Source organism: Strongylocentrotus purpuratus, unplaced genomic scaffold (assembly GCF_000002235.5).
Source record: "Strongylocentrotus purpuratus isolate Spur 01 unplaced genomic scaffold, Spur_5.0 spur5_scaffold_5, whole genome shotgun sequence".
In the NCBI taxonomy this organism is placed as follows: domain Eukaryota; kingdom Metazoa; phylum Echinodermata; class Echinoidea; order Camarodonta; family Strongylocentrotidae; genus Strongylocentrotus; species Strongylocentrotus purpuratus.
Window position 1 is genome coordinate 23,792,374 of NW_022145611.1, and position 7,953 is coordinate 23,800,326.

At 35.5% G+C, this 7,953-nt stretch overlaps 1 protein-coding gene across 7 annotated transcripts in view; it reads right to left on the minus strand.

Moving 5' to 3' along the window:
• The window catches only part of LOC115918239, a 30,991-nt gene that overhangs the window by 16,735 nt on the left and 6,303 nt on the right, over window positions 1–7,953 (minus strand). For all 7 annotated transcript variants that reach the window (XR_004066606.1, XR_004066603.1, XR_004066605.1 and 4 more), the window contains exons 3-5: window positions 5,869–5,913; window positions 3,478–3,667; window positions 385–492 (exon numbers count right to left, since the gene is read on the minus strand). The gene's annotated coding sequence lies outside the window, so the exon portion shown is untranslated. The remainder of the gene's footprint in view (window positions 1–384; window positions 493–3,477; window positions 3,668–5,868; window positions 5,914–7,953) is intronic.

A 7,953-nucleotide genomic window follows, 5' to 3' on the forward strand; every position in this document is an offset into this window, starting at 1 on the left:
TTACATACATTTTTCTTTCGGTTTCCATTTTTTTTCTCATGACTTTCATAGAATGTCTTCATTGCTTTGCCAATGTAAGTCACACCTGGTTCCAAGACTACACCATTCACTGATTTTCTTCTGATTTTCCTGTCTGTTTGATGATCATCTATTGATTTGGGATACAATTTTCTTGATTTTAGTTTCTCCACCCATTTCGTCTTCCTTGATTTCACAATTACCCAGTCATCCTCAAATTTTTCATTTTGCATCTCTTCGTGTTCTATTTGGGATGGATTTTCCATAGCCAAAGGATTATGTCTATCAGACTCATTTGTTTTCCTGTCAGTTATATGATGTTGTGTTCCTCTCAATCGATTGTTTTTTTTTCCCTTTTTACCATACCTCTTCTTTGATCTGCCACATTTTCTTTTGTTGGTCGTACTTGATAGGGTCCTTGATTGGTTCAAATCCAAGTAACAGTGTTCATCATGATCACCAAGAAGTTCGTATCTATTGAAATGAGAAGGGATACATACTTGATCAAACATGCGATGAGCGATGTTGTTATTTCCACACAAAGAACAAATCCAAATCAATCTCCTATCATTCAGTTTGTCTTCACAGGGCAGTTGCATACATGAAACATGAAAATGACTATTGCAAAACTCACAAAGTGAACTTATGTCATTTCCGATCTCACTTTCACATATGCAGCATGCATCAAACTCTGAATTCATCAGCGGTGCACAAGTAGACAGTACATCTAAGATTTCATCAACAACTGTCTTGAATTCAGTAGTGTCTATCAATCTTCTATCATTTGTGTCATTGATTGTCTCCTTACATGGAAAACCCATACAAGTAACATGATAGGGACCAGTACATGACTTGCAAGTTACAGTAATCTCATCCTCTCCAATTAAATTCTTACAAACACAACATGTATCAGTGTATTCCTCCATCACAAAATATTTCGTACAAAGCTTTGAACTATAAGATTACAACTGCCCTTTTGCTTTTTTGCCAAGACAAGGTTTTCCGTTCCAAATTATCTTATACAGTGTATCTGTATTCAAATTATGATGCACAATTGTAATTTGAAGTATCACTGTTGTCAATATCAATTCAAAATCTTTACTGAAATTCAGTGTATATCAAAGCCTGAACTATATACAGACTATTATGTTTTTGTTTCAAGATAAAAACTCCTTTAGAGGAAGCCTTCTATTCGAGCTGTAATGTCTTGATCACCTCAAATTGCCTTGTAATGGTCTTTGATTTGCTGTTCAAAGTGTTTGCTTTTGGGGGGATTTCTTTATTTTTTAAAGTTAAATGTATGGATTATAGGTCAATGTATGTTGTATTTTGTATAATAGACAATGCAATATCTTGTCAATACTGTATTCCTTCTTGGAATTATTTCCTTTTAACAAAAATGAAAATTAATGCCTAGAAAAATATATAGCTTTCAACAAAAGATGGCGCTCTTCGGCAATTGTGTTAAATATTAATCTAGAAGGTATTGATCGTGACGGAATTTCTCTTTATTATATTAATTTGCCTTGTGATGGCGCTCTATTAACAACAATCTGTATTAAAACTCTGTGTAAAAAAAGTCCACTTTATATCCTAATTTAAATATTTTTCTTATTATCTTTCTAATCGATCAAGCCGATTTATATTTATAAAACTATATTTATATCCCGATACAATGTTCGTTCTCAACCTCTCTGCAATCGGCTTACTTATAATACTAAAGCTATGAACACTACAGGAGCCTATATCCAGACACAAATTTCTTTCTTTATCAATCAACACTTTTATACAACCCTATATCAATACAAAAGTAGAATGTGTTCTTCAAACCGTCGTCTCAGTAAAGACCAAAATAAATTAATACCTCGATGTAACTAAATTTCTGTTTACGATGTGTTTGGAAGTATTGTTTTTGCCTCAAGATGGCGCTCTTTAAAATAAATTTCTGTGTTCTGTTATTTTTATCGTGTAATTCCTCTACTTTCTCTCTGCTAGTACGAAGTGTTCTAGTTTTGCCTTAGTTGGTCTTAAAGTTATGTTTCTAAATTCAACCTTATATGCTAGAGGTAATATTCACAAATTTTACTTTTATCAAATCACTCAATCAACCAACCAATCAAAAATATCTCTCTCACAATCGATTTCTACCAATTCAGTTATTCAATCAATACACTTTTTTTTCTCTGTACAATTTTCTCCAATATCTTAAACAAGCAATCAACCAGTCAACTTTATTTCTTTCACTAAAAATCAACTCAAAAAAGAAATTTTCTTTTATTTATTGTTTATTAACACTCTTGTTGGTCTTAAAGTTATGTTTCTATATTCAACCTTATATGCTAAAGGTAATATTCACGAATTTCACTTTTATCAAATCACTCAATCAACCAACCAATCAAAAATATCTCTATCTCTCACAATCAATTTCTAACAATTCAGTTATTCAATCAATTCACTTTTTTTTCTCTATACACTAACAATTTTCTCCAATATCTTAAACAAGCAATCAACCAGTCAGCTTTATTTCTTTCACTAAAAATCAACTCAAAAAGAAATTTTCTTCTCTTTATTGTTTATTAACACTCTTGTCAAATCTCGTTTCGTATCTTATTTTCTAGTTTTCACACAATTTCACACAGTTTGAGCAACACAACACAGAAATTGAAGATTCAATTTCAGAAAGACAGAGTAAGATCAAGATTGAGTTTCAGTAAGACAGAGTAAGATAATGAAGATTCAGATTGAGTAGATAGAGTAAGATAATAAAGATTCAGATTGAGTAGATAGAGTAAGATAATGAAGATTCAGATTGAGTAGATAGAGTAAGATAATGAAGATTCAGATTGAGTAGATAGAGTAAGATAATAAAGATTCAGATTGAGTAGACAGAGTAAGATAATGAAGATTCAGATTGAGTAGATAGAGTAAGATAATGAAGATTCAGATTGAGTAGAAAGAGTAAGATAATGAAGATTCAGATTGAGTAGATAGAGTAAGATAATGAAGATTCAGATTGAGTAGATAGAGTAAGATAATAAAGATTCAGATTGAGTAGACAGAGTAAGATAATGAAGATTCAGATTGAGTAGATAGAGTAAGATAATGAAGGATTCAAATGTTCAAGTTCGTAAATTCGTCAATATGTTCAAAATTGTAAAATTTCCTGACTGTCTACCACAACTCTTCTTTGACTCACCAAAGCTTAAGAGTGCTAGGGTTATTGTCGTGAGTTGCCCGCACACAGACAAGTTGCTGTCTACCACAACTCTTCTTTGACTCACCAACCTAGCTTAAGAGTGCTAGAGGCTTATTGTCGTGAATTGCCCGCAAACAGACTTTCCCTGACTGTCTACCACAACTCTTCTTTGACTCACCAAAGCTTAAGAGTGCTAGGGTTATTGTCGTGAGTTGCCCGCACACAGACAAGGTGCTGTATACCACAACTCTTCTTTGACTCACCAAAGCTTAAGAGTGCTAGGGTTATTGTCGTGAGTTGCCCGCACACAGACTTTATGATAGATGAAGGTTTGAATGAGTGCTTTTCTCAAAAACTCAAGATTATGAGTTTTGTGGGTGAAGATGAAATGGTATGAGATGAGATGGTATGAGATGAGATGGAGATGATAATGAAATCTGCTTCAACCAGTACCTGTCAAAGAGAAACACAAGAAAAAAAGTTGATAGCATATGTATTGTATTAGATTATACTGTCCTACTTTGGCAAAAGGAAGCAAGTGACAAAAGTTCAAAGTTCAAGTCGTAAATATTGTCAAAGCTGTAAAATGTTTTGCTGTCTACCACAATGCTAGAGGCTTATTGTCGTGAGTTGCCCGCACACAGACTTCCCTGACTGTCTACCACAACTCTTCTTTGACTCACCAACTAGCTTAAGAGTGCTAGAGGCTTATTGTCGTGAGTTGCCCGCACACAGACAAGGTGCTGTCTACCACAACTCTTCTTTGACTCACCAACTAGCTTTAGAGTGCTAGAAGCTTATGGACGTGAGTTGCCCGCACACAGACTTTCCCTGACTGTCTACCACAACTCTTCTTTGACTCACCAACTAGCTTAAGAGTGCTAGAGGCTTATTGTCGTGAGTTGCCCGCACACAGACAAGGTGCTGTCTACCACAACTCTTCTTTGTCTCACCAACTAGCTTTAGAGTGCTAGAGGCTTATTGTCGTGAGTTTCCCGTACACAGACTTTCCCTGACTGTCCACCACAACTCTTCTTTGACTCACCAACTAGCTTAAGAGTGCTAGGGTTATTGTCGTGAGTTGCCCGCACACAGACAAGGTGTTGTATACCACAACTCTTCTTTGACTCACCAACTAGCTTTAGAGTGCTAGAGGCTTATTGTCGTGAGTCGTGAAATGTCTTGTAAAGAAACAAAATGTGTCTGTCATTTGCAGATATAAAAACATAAATAACTCAAATTTAGATGGTATGTCACTTGCTTCCTTTTGCCAAAGTAGGGCAGTATAATTTAGGCCCATTTTAAATGTTTTGATATACACAACGCTTGTTTTGATATACAGTAAAATCTCATTATAACAAAGCCCTTGGGACCATAAAAATTACCTTGTTATATTAGCCCCAAAAAAACCCAAAGAAATAAAATAGTTGAGACCAGCAAAATGACCTCATGAATTTTTTTTTTTTTTTAGTACAGTGGAACCTCCTGTTGAAGCAGACAACCGCATAGTAGGGGATCTTCATGCGGCTCTGGTTTCGCTTGCAGTTGTTGTGCAAGCATAATTTCTGTACCTGAATAATAATTATTTAACTTTTGATTAACACAATAAGGCCAAAAAAAAAAAGTTGTTTGGTTGTCCTCGACCGCCCGCTCGTCATTTTCGGGCCGCTCGTATTTTTTTTTTTTTAATTCAATTTTGTTTTCTTTTTTTTCATTTTTTCATTTTTTTTTTTCATTTTTTTTTTTTTGGGGGGGGGGGAGCAATCTTAAATGCCAAACATACCATTTTATGCATTTGCAAGGATCAAAATGCGTCCCGTTGCCAGTTTGATCTTTTCAGTACGCAATTAGGTATTTATTAAACTTGCCATTTTTATTTTTCTATGTCAAAATGCCGTTCATTCAAATCTTAAACTCATTTTAAACCCCATCTGTACTAGTTTACAGGAGGGATTAGACCACCCTGCAAGGTCACTGGACAGGTGGTTATCTCATCAAATCAGCTCTCAGTTAATATAAGATAAAGAGGATCATGGGGACCAATGGTCACCGATTAGGCATTGTTTGCTACAAAGAGGGCGCAAGTAGCTATAAGTAGTACAATGGAGATTTAAAAGGTGCTGTATTTCAAAGAAAAAAAAATAAAAAAAATAAAAATAAAAAAAATACACACAAAAAATGAATTTAAAAAAAAAAAAAAAAAAAAAAAAAAAATCCGCCCGCCCGCCCCTACTCTAGAAAAGCAATCGAGGACAACCGAACAATTTTTTTTTTTTTGGCCTAAGACTAAAAATCAGGGTTTCATTCTCCTTTAAATGTAGTTGGGTGGGGTGGGGCAAGAGGTGGGACACATCATACACAGCCCAAACCCATATCCATCGTAATTAATCATAAATTGAACAGACCATTAACAATTGTTATGCTGGGGGACTTCTCGCTCAGCCAAATCTTGCGCAACCTAATTTTCATACCCTTTACAAAAGTGGCCAGTGCTTACCCAAGAAACAATTATTATTAGATTTGTTATTGCCATATGATAGACGAGAGCTTCAACCATCCATACATATGACAATTTCTCAAAAATGTTTCACATTTTTTATTTGGCAGAATATTCAAAAGTGTCAACTTTTGTTTCAGACACTCGGTATACCTACACTCCAAAAACTTTATTCAGTCAAAGTCCAAATGGCAGATGGCACCTGTCATCAAAACAAAAAATGAAAAATACAAGTAAAACATGACAAAATATACAATACAAAAAAATGAATAAAACCAAGTTAGATTCCATCACAAATTCAACTTTGGTAACAACTAATTTGCATACTTTGATGTCACTCAAACATTTCATAATACAGTCCAACTCATTATAACAATTTAGTATTTCATACATATCGACCATCAAGGCCCCATTGCATAAAACTATTGTATCTTTACAATTAATGGTATCTCTGCAAACTATGGTAAATACCATTGATTTCTTGATTTTGATTAGCTATCAAGCAGTGTTGCTATGGTAATAACCATAGTTTGCACAGATACCATAAATTGTTAAGATACAATAGTTTTATGCAACGGGGCCCTGGGCTTGACAAAACACTACTTACCGTATGCACTTTTCATGCTAAATTAATATGCTAGAATTGATTTTCCCAAAGGTCACCTACATTAATTATCCAACCTGATACTTTTCTTTCAGATAGCATGAAGGCAGTACAAATATGTATCAAGATTCCATTCATTCTTTGGAAGCTACCTAGCTATTATCAAAATTGTATAACATTTTTTTTGTTTTTTGTTGTTGTAAGATTCAAATTTAGAGATCTAATTCACGCCTACCTTTAAAGCAATAAATCTGTCCCACGTTCCTCCACAACAGCAGGCCTCTAATGTCCTACAATAGTTACATTTAAACAGTACCTAATCATCGACAATTGCTAATCATCAATAAGAGCTTACCCCATAAATAATGAGCGTCCACACGAAAACTTATGTTTAAGATTAAGTTTTTAAGCAACCCTCCCAATCAATCATTGGCCGGAAGTGCCGAGATAATCCCAGCTACAGGGACGCACAGAGGGTTGACGGAGAGGTCACGCTAATCGTGGAGCTCATTGATTAAATTACGTCCACACGGGATAATAGGGACTTTTAGATTTGCACGTCTACAGCTTTGACTGCAACGTGTGACGTCATTTCAAGGCACTGCGCATGCGTTACGTCGTCTCAGTCGGCGATCGAGAATGCGTCAACCTTGATTTTCCTAAATCTAGTACATACATACATACATATTGGTATTTTTATAGCGCCTTTACATGCTCAAGGTACTAGTATGCCGCGTGCGCATAAAATATACAGTTCCTCAGGTAGACAAAGGAACATCCCTTCCCTGCTATTATGTAAAAATGTGTAGAACAGGTGTCACATGCATAGTCACCTGTTCTACACATTTTTACATAATAGCAGTGAAGGGATGTTCTTCTGTTGAGGGTAAAATGAGGAACTGTATATTTTATCTTCTTTCTTTGTCCGTGATGTTCATAGTATTACTTCCTACATGCATGTATATCGTCGAGTGCAATCTAAAAGATTTCTAATTGTAGTCAACATGGGCAGTTAAGTAGTTGACACGCATGATCAGTCGGCGTTCCTCGTGTTCTCGTCCACTCAATCTAAAGGTCCCTAATGATAGACTGCGGACCCCCCGCTGCTCGTGAATTGAGCGTAAACTCTAAGAAATTTTGGAGTCTGATTTTTCAACTAAACTTAAAAATTGCTAATTTTTTAGTGCATCTATACGGCACTAATCATTGATGATTAGCAACCTAATCGTAGATGATTAAGTTTTCAACCTAATTCTTAAGTTGAGCAAGTACTGTGTCAACCCAACTAATGTGTCAACACGTTGTTCGTTGACCATGACGGAATGTACAACTGCCATAAATTGCCGTTTCAATTGTCAATGTGTAAATGGGGCTTTACGCATTGCTCGTGGACCATGGCGGAATGTACAACTGCCATAAATTGCTGTTTTAATTGTCAAAGTGTAAATGGGGCTTTAGTCAATGCTCGTTGACCATGGTGGAATGTAAAACTGCCATAAATTGCCGTTTCAATTGTCAATGTGTAAATGGGGCTTTAGGCATTGCTCGTTGACCATGGAGGAATGTAAAACTGCCATAAATTGCCGTTTCAATTGTCAATGTGTAAATGGGCTTTAGGCATTAACACCGTATTCAGGC